Source organism: Xenopus laevis, chromosome 8S, assembly GCF_017654675.1.
Source record: "Xenopus laevis strain J_2021 chromosome 8S, Xenopus_laevis_v10.1, whole genome shotgun sequence".
Classification (NCBI taxonomy): domain Eukaryota; kingdom Metazoa; phylum Chordata; class Amphibia; order Anura; family Pipidae; genus Xenopus; species Xenopus laevis.
The window spans coordinates 75,594,207-75,603,497 of NC_054386.1; the positions used below are offsets into that span (position 1 = coordinate 75,594,207).

At 37.3% G+C, this 9,291-nt stretch overlaps 1 long non-coding RNA gene across 1 annotated transcript; it reads left to right on the top strand.

Moving 5' to 3' along the window:
• The first annotated feature begins 6,884 nt into the window (after positions 1-6,884).
• On the top strand, positions 6,885-8,590 carry LOC121397698. Its single transcript, XR_005963840.1, has 3 exons — positions 6,885-7,365; positions 7,488-7,593; positions 8,512-8,590. It is a non-coding gene; the product is annotated as an uncharacterized LOC121397698 (long non-coding RNA).
• The last annotated feature ends 701 nt before the right edge of the window (positions 8,591-9,291 follow it).

Genomic DNA, 9,291 nt, shown 5'->3' on the forward strand with positions numbered 1-9,291 from the left:
TTTTATCAGAGTTAGAAATATAATTGACAAAATGAATCATTATTTTGATCAAGTAATAGTATTTATAATTAAATATGTTTTTGTGAATGGGGTTTAACTGTACAGACACCACAGCCTGCAAGTCTCAGCAATGCACAACAAATAAATATCATATGAGAATAAAATGTATTGTTGAGAATGTAAAATGTATTTTTTATTGGCAGGACATAAACGTGATCAGTAGAATATAAACTACCTCTGAATTTTTGGCTGTCAAAGAAAAATAATGAAAACGTTAAATCAATGACTTATGTTTCCAAATAGTTTTGGTCATTTATCTTATACAGTGAAAAAGTCAATGCATTACAGAAAGTCAAAAAGAATAATAGGTTTTGTTAAATTGGTGTAGTTCCACTAAGTGGCTTCATTTTAGTAAATGAGAACTTTAGGACTATGTATAAAATGTGATATAATAAGGAATGTTAATATACTGGCTAGTGACCTTGAAATCCCTGGGTGCTGCATACAGATGAAGCCACTTGGACGTGTGAGTTAAATGCGTCATGACTCAGGGTTAATTGAAGAAACTGTGTTATCTAAAGTCATCTCAACTGAGATAAATGGGATATCTGTGTTTAGTTATTCTGTGTCAAACAGACAAACCAAAGTGGCTGCATCTGTATTTGTAAAAGTTTCATTTTGAACAACATATTCTGTAGTGGTATCTCCCTTTGCAACCAATCGGAAGCCAGTACTGGGAACCCTAGTTTCATGATGAGAACAATGAGAGTAAATGTTGAGTAGCTGGTGCTGGTGCTGGAACTGGACAAAAGTTGGTCATGTCACTGGACTGGTCATGTCAAGTCAAGTGAACTGAGGTGTTTAAAAACAACTTTGAGAAGCAAATGCAATTGTATCTTAAAGGACAAGAAAACCCACAATTAGCACTCTTGGCATCCCCTTAGGGTGCATATTACTATTAAGATTTTCATCCAGGTCATGGTATATCTAGGATAGCTAAATCTAAAAAAAAGTCAGATTTTTGTTGGATTTCTGACCCTTTGGGTGCATTTAAAAGAGTGCACACACTTACCCAATCAGCACTCTGGGACTCTTTTGGGGTAATGTTATATGTTTCAGCAGAGCAAAAAACATTCGCAAACATGTGTGCGAACATTAGCGACCAAGCTTTTAATTGTTTGCGCCCTTTTTTGAGTGATTAGAGAACTCAACAACTTCCTCACAGAGTTTGTGAACACACTCAGGGCTTTATTTATCAAAGTCTGAATTTACTTGACTATTTTAATGAGAAAAATCCGACCAAACTAGAAACCACGGTTGAACCTTATTTATTCACAATTTTATCGGATCAGAACAAACCCAAAAAAATCAAGTAAAAATTCATATTGTACGTTTTTTTCAGATTTTTTTCCGAATCATTCAATTCATTCAGACTTTTTCTGAAACAGTCAGATTTTTTTGGATTATTGACCGAAAAGCGCAGACCACAGAAACATTGAAATAGGATAGGGACCTCTCCCGTTGACTTATATACAACCTCAGCAGGTCTGAGATGCTGTACTTGGATTATGACTTTTTCCATCCCTGGGGTATAATAAATCAAACATTTTAGATTTTTCCCATTAAAAATTCAGATTTTATAGTAAAAAAAACTAACATGTTTTGAATTTTTGGCATTCAGACTTCATATACCTGCAGTGTATGTAATGAAATTTTGCCAACCATTTTTTGCAACAAAATATTTAATGAAACTCCAGAGCAGGTGTGCGCACCAAGCACCTATATTTTACTTTACTACTTCACGTATACATGGATTAAAGATAACAGGCTCTTTGATTACCGTATATTCTTGGATCCTGTGGTGGCTGTGACTGTCAAAAAAATAATTTATTTAGGCATTCTGATGAAAGTATGACGTTTGGAAGGAAATAAATATAGTATTTGGGTAGGGGATTTGGTGGTCTATGATTTGCTGCAGTTTTACCTGTTGGGGTTTCCTTGTCCTTTAAATTGTCAGTACACCCTTTTTCAACACGAGTACAATGAATAGTGCTTTTGCTGAACATACTTTTTGCTTTTATTTTAGCGATAATTATGTTTTTTCGTTATTTCTTGCACTAAACAAGAAAACAAAACCACTTACACTAATAAACAACTTTCCATTACACAAATACTCTAAGTATAATAACCTGCTCCTTAAGACTAACAAAGGCTGCAGCTTAAAAATTGTTTATGCAGTGATGCAAAGGGCTTTGTGGGACCATGCCAATGATAAGTGAAATAAAAGTAAAGTATAATAAAAGTGCAACTGAACTAGCAAAATTTAAGAAGGAAAAGAAGGAATTGATTCCCTGGCCTAAAGTGTTATGAGTAATTTATTCAGTACAAGTGCATGTTGAAAAGGGGTCAACAAAATACAGAGTTTTATTTCAATTATATTGCCATTTCCTGGAAAATGTGTCTCCAAGCCAAAACACTAGTCCCAGCGGGAGAGCCTTAATGAAAAACAAAACAATGGCCCATATTAATGATTTATAATGTCAAAAACCTATAGGAGAATGTGGATTTTTTTCATTAAAAGAAAAGGCCACATTTATTTCAACACATTTATTGTTGCTTTTTTTGGGAAAGGTGTATATACATGTATACTGCCCCTTTCAGTGCTTGGAGGGTTCCATGAACTCTAAAAAGAAAAGAGATGAGATGCTTCATTAAGTGCCCAAGCAGTGCCAAAACTGAATTTACTCCTGGCCAGTTGCATTTTGTTTCCTATAAATGAATTTATAGTTTAGTCAATACTGCTAGCCTGGGCCCCACTTAAGCCATTTTTTTGTACAGTAAGTGTTAAATTCTATTGCATCTTAATTTAAATGTTCATCAATCCTCCCTAACTGTATTCTTTTGCATTCAAGGCATTCTAATTAAACACCTACATATTGCTTGTTATTCAATGCGTTTTATTAAAAGGCAACACAAAACATAAAGGCAGAAGGCGCACACTCCCCAATAGAAAATCAAAAACTAACCAAAATAAACATAAGCGAGGTGCTATGCCTCCAGGACACTACCCATCTGTAGTTTCCAAAAGAATCATGCATGAAAATCAAAAAGAGAGGAAAGCACACTCTGTAATTAAATAAAAAGGAATTTTATTGCATGCTAGTTACCCCACATGGCAACAGCATGTCGCCCAACGCGTTTCAACCTATAGAGGTCTTCATCAGGGGCACAAAAATCAAAAAAAAGGCAGACAGAACAGTACAAACAGGACAGTTAAATACCTTGTGGCACATACAGTCAATCAGTAGCAAACGATCGCATATGAGCGCGTGTGACGTCACTTCCGGTTTGCAAAGTGAGAAACACATCCCAAATGCATTATGGGAGTACTTCCGGAACGCAAATGCGTTCCAAACACCGGAAGTGAACGGAACTAGCGCATTTAATGAGAGAAGAGGGCATTCAATACAATAGTAGTGGTGCTGTCATATGAAAGAATAATAGTATAATGTCCAAATACATTTTAATTATGTGTGATGCTCCATAATGCAAATCAATGAACCCAGATGCATTATGGGATACCCTCTGGAACGCAAATGCGTTCCACCATCAAAAGGTACCATGATGAGTGAGAGTGAAGGGCCATAAGTGGGACATTCAATCAATGTGAAAACAGCAGAAAACAAAAACATGTAAAACAAGCATAAAAGGCAATGTATCTCAGGCAGTACTGCTTTAACACTTCAGATAACGCGTTCCCTTGGTCCAATATCTCACAAAAGTGCATAATCAGCATGTAATAGGGTAATGAATTTAACCCCTAAAACAGAAAAAGAGAATATGTTATTAAGTAAAATAAATATGACATTTACCACAACCATCATATATATCAGGGCAGTCATACATACCAGGAGGTATATCTCATATGAGTCTAAGAGCATCTCCAAAGGCTGAGCATAGGCCATCCAATTTACCTGGTCTGTAAAAAGCAGGATAAATTCAATGTATCATTTAGACCCATAGGAGTGACAGTGTCTAAACGGAAAATCCATTCGGCCTCTCTCCTCAAGAGTAAGGTGTTCTTGTCAACACCCCCACCGGGGGAGATTATTTGATCAATCCCCATAAGACGTAAGGAAGATATGTTGTGTTTATGTTCTCTACAATGTGTCACTAGCGGAGTGGTATCTTTCCCAATTTTTATGACACTTTTGTGTTTCAAAAATCTATCCTTAAGCTTCTGTATTGTTTTGCCTATGTAGTAAAGACCACATGGGCAGACAATCATGTAAATCACATGTGTGGATTGACATGTGATTCGATGTTTAATCTGAAATCTTTGTGCTGTTCTGGGATGTGCAAAAGATGTCCCTTGTAACATACTATTACACACCGAACAATTGTAGCATCTGAAATTGCCAGGCTGCGGATTAGACAAAAAGTGTTGTGTCACATAATGCGACTTGTTATCAGCCTTAACCAGTACATCTCGCAAATTTTTCCCCCGTTTATAGGCAAACATCGGAATATCTTGACAAACAGATCCCAAAATGGCATCTGTCTGTAAGTGATGCCAATGTGTCTGCACAATATGTTTGATAAAGCGACTAGCCGTAGTATATTTCGTTACAAAGACCTTCTTATCTTTAGTGTTGTCTCGTCTCTGCCTCTCTGTATTTACCTTGACTAACGCTTGATCCACAACTTCTTGCGTGTAACCACGCTCACGAAACCTATCAGCCATTACTGTCAATGATTTCCCCAATTCCTCTGTTTCAGATGTAATTCGTTTGACCCTGAGCATCTGTGAATATGGTAGGGCTTTGATTAGTGCTGGAGGATGGAAACTTGTGGCATGTAAAAGATTGTTGCGATCCGTTGATTTACGAAAAATACTTGTTTTGAATTTACCTGATTGGTAGGTAATCATTATGTCAAGGAATGAAACTGCAGTCTTACTCCAAGATGCCGTAAAACGAATAGTGGATGGAATATTATTTAGATAATCAATAAAGGCGACCAGGGAAGATTCATCTCCCTGCCAGAGAAAGAAGAGATCGTCTATGTAACGATAATACCCCAAAATATACTGCCAAAAATCAGATTTGTAAATGTGTTGATCTTCATACTGTGCCATGAACAGATTAGCATACGACGGGGCCACATTGCTTCCCATCGGCGTACCTTGCTTTTGTCTATAAAATTTATTTTCAAACCTAAAGTAATTGTGGTCTAATATGAAACAAAGCAATTGGTACACAAAAAGGGCCAGAGTATTCTCTATCTGCCCGCCCATCAACAATGCCAAAAGTGTAGATTTCCCCAAATCGTGGGGTATGTTGGTATAGAGGCTGGAGATGTCCATGGTTACCAATAAAATATTAGAATGTGTGGTTTGGTCAATTTCAATGGAGTGTAATTTGGACAAAAAATCAAAAGAATCTTTTATAAAAGACGGAATTTGTGTCACAAACGGCTGCAGAAATGAGTCAACATACTGTGCAAGGGGCTGACTAATCGACCCAGAGGCCGAAATGATCGGTCTCCCTGGAGGGTTAACCAACGATTTGTGAATCTTTGGGAGGAGATATAGGCAAGGGCGACGCGGATAGTTCATAATGAGAAACTCGCTAGTTTTTGAGTCAATGAGTTTTGCTACAAGAGCAACACTCACCATATCCTTAATTTTACTCAAATATTCAAATGTGGGGTCAGCCGACAACTCCTCATAACATGTGTTATCAGATAGTTGTCGCAAAGCTTCTGTTTTATAATTCACATAATCCATTATGACTATGCCACCGCCCTTATCCGCTGGTTTGACAATCCTAGTATTATCCCTTGACAGTTCTTTTATCAATCTCATATCATCACGTTTAAGATTTCTGCAATATTTATGTTTCTGTTTGATGTACCTACGTACATCCCGTCTTACGTTATTTGCAAAAGTACTTACAGACTTATTTTGAGTAGGTGGCATGAAAGTGGATTTTAATTTGAGTTGCCTTGACATTGTGGAGGCCTGTTGCTCAGCTTCTGGATCAGCTTGCTCCTCAGTAAGTCTGGAGAGAAAGAAAGAATTCAGATTAAGTTGTCGACAAAATTTAAACAATTCAACCTCGAAGTTGAACGGGTTGAAGTTAGTAGTAGGGACAAAACTTAAACAAAAGTGGGCAGCACCTCCATAAGGATACAGGTATTTGTACCTTGTTTTGTTGATTTTCTTTTGGCAGCATTTTAATCTTTTTTGAGTTTTTTTTGAGATTTTCGTGAAAAATTTTTTTTGTAAAAAATTTTTTTTTTTGTATCTCTGTTATATGTCTTGTGTGTCTATACGTGTCAACCAGGGCCCTGGTATACCAGTCATATGATATTCACTGTGTTAAACTGTTGTCCATGCAATTTTTTGACGTCTTAAAGTCTGATTGTGGTAAAACCTGCATGATTAATCACTATCCTGTATTGTAAATGATATTGTGTATTACTTCTCTTCCTCATGGAACAAATTGAAACTTTAACAAAAGATATCACTAATAGAGCTGAAACCTTGTCATTCTCGGATAACCAAATTAATTCTATATTATTTAATAGCAGTCCTCTTGAGGCATTTGGTCCGGATAGTCCCCAGGACCTCACGAGGAATCTAGAGCGATTAAAAAAGAAGGAGGTTGAACTTCATTTACATGGGGTTACCCTAAGTGAATATTATAAACAAAAATTAATCCCTCGTGGATTCAGAATCACGAATACACCTACTAATGGCCGAGATGACAAGGATTTTTGCCAAAGATGGTGTGCTATTTTAAACAAGGCATCTCTTGATTTGATGATACTTGTTATAGAGCACACAAGTAATAATCTGTCTAAAGTAAGGACGGAAATTCTCAAAACTGAATTAGAATTTGATAAAGTTTCAAACCAAGAGGAGAGAAACAATTTTTCCATCGAATTAACTAATAAATTAGAGGTATTTAAGAAAGATCTACTAGCATTCAAAAAGAAGAAACTTTTACAGGTTGTTCAGGACTATAAGACTGATAATGTGTATAGGTGGTTGAAGGGTGATTATTCATTTCGGAGACCACGCAAATTTAGATTTCATACACAAGGTATAAGATCCTCTTCCTCTGGAAGCGGTGCTGATCCAATTGAAAGTGACTCTTCCGGTGAACGACATAAGTCTGGTTTTTTATCCAAGGCCAAACAAAACCGTTCAAGAAAAAAACTAGGAGAGGGAAGTCAAAGGGAAAACAGTCATACATCACAGGAGGGACCTCAAGGGACCAATTTGAGCCCGGTCAAAACTCGCAGCAAGAAAGACAAATAATTTTCAACCTGTCGTCTACAACATTGACAGACACACAGGTTGGTGTGTTGAGTAGGGGTTTAAGTTTTGTCCCTACTACTAACTTCAACCCGTTCAACTTCGAGGTTGAATTGTTTAAATTTTGTCGACAACTTAATCTGAATTCTTTCTTTCTCTCCAGACTTACTGAGGAGCAAGCTGATCCAGAAGCTGAGCAACAGGCCTCCACAATGTCAAGGCAACTCAAATTAAAATCCACTTTCATGCCACCTACTCAAAATAAGTCTGTAAGTACTTTTGCAAATAACGTAAGACGGGATGTACGTAGGTACATCAAACAGAAACATAAATATTGCAGAAATCTTAAACGTGATGATATGAGATTGATAAAAGAACTGTCAAGGGATAATACTAGGATTGTCAAACCAGCGGATAAGGGCGGTGGCATAGTCATAATGGATTATGTGAATTATAAAACAGAAGCTTTGCGACAACTATCTGATAACACATGTTATGAGGAGTTGTCGGCTGACCCCACATTTGAATATTTGAGTAAAATTAAGGATATGGTGAGTGTTGCTCTTGTAGCAAAACTCATTGACTCAAAAACTAGCGAGTTTCTCATTATGAACTATCCGCGTCGCCCTTGCCTATATCTCCTCCCAAAGATTCACAAATCGTTGGTTAACCCTCCAGGGAGACCGATCATTTCGGCCTCTGGGTCGATTAGTCAGCCCCTTGCACAGTATGTTGACTCATTTCTGCAGCCGTTTGTGACACAAATTCCGTCTTTTATAAAAGATTCTTTTGATTTTTTGTCCAAATTACACTCCATTGAAATTGACCAAACCACACATTCTAATATTTTATTGGTAACCATGGACATCTCCAGCCTCTATACCAACATACCCCACGATTTGGGGAAATCTACACTTTTGGCATTGTTGATGGGCGGGCAGATAGAGAATACTCTGGCCCTTTTTGTGTACCAATTGCTTTGTTTCATATTAGACCACAATTACTTTAGGTTTGAAAATAAATTTTATAGACAAAAGCAAGGTACGGCGATGGGAAGCAATGTGGCCCCGTCGTATGCTAATCTGTTCATGGCACAGTATGAAGATCAACACATTTACAAATCTGATTTTTGGCAGTATATTTTGGGGTATTATCGTTACATAGACGATCTCTTCTTTCTCTGGCAGGGAGATGAATCTTCCCTGGTCGCCTTTATTGATTATCTAAATAATATTCCATCCACTATTCGTTTTACGGCATCTTGGATTAAGACTGCAGTTTCATTCCTTGACATAATGATTACCTACCAATCAGGTAAATTCAAAACAAGTATTTTTCGTAAATCAACGGATCGCAACAATCTTTTACATGCCACAAGTTTCCATCCTCCAGCACTAATCAAAGCCCTACCATATTCACAGATGCTCAGGGTCAAACGAATTACATCTGAAACAGAGGAATTGGGGAAATCATTGACAGTAATGGCTGATAGGTTTCGTGAGCGTGGTTACACGCAAGAAGTTGTGGATCAAGCGTTAGTCAAGGTAAATACAGAGAGGCAGAGACGAGACAACACTAAAGATAAGAAGGTCTTTGTAACGAAATATACTACGGCTAGTCGCTTTATCAAACATATTGTGCAGACACATTGGCATCACTTACAGACAGATGCCATTTTGGGATCTGTTTGTCAAGATATTCCGATGTTTGCCTATAAACGGGGGAAAAATTTGCGAGATGTACTGGTTAAGGCTGATAACAAGTCGCATTATGTGACACAACACTTTTTGTCTAATCCGCAGCCTGGCAATTTCAGATGCTACAATTGTTCGGTGTGTAATAGTATGTTACAAGGGACATCTTTTGCACATCCCAGAACAGCACAAAGATTTCAGATTAAACATCGAATCACATGTCAATCCACACATGTGATTTACATGATTGTCTGCCCATGTGGTCTTTACTAC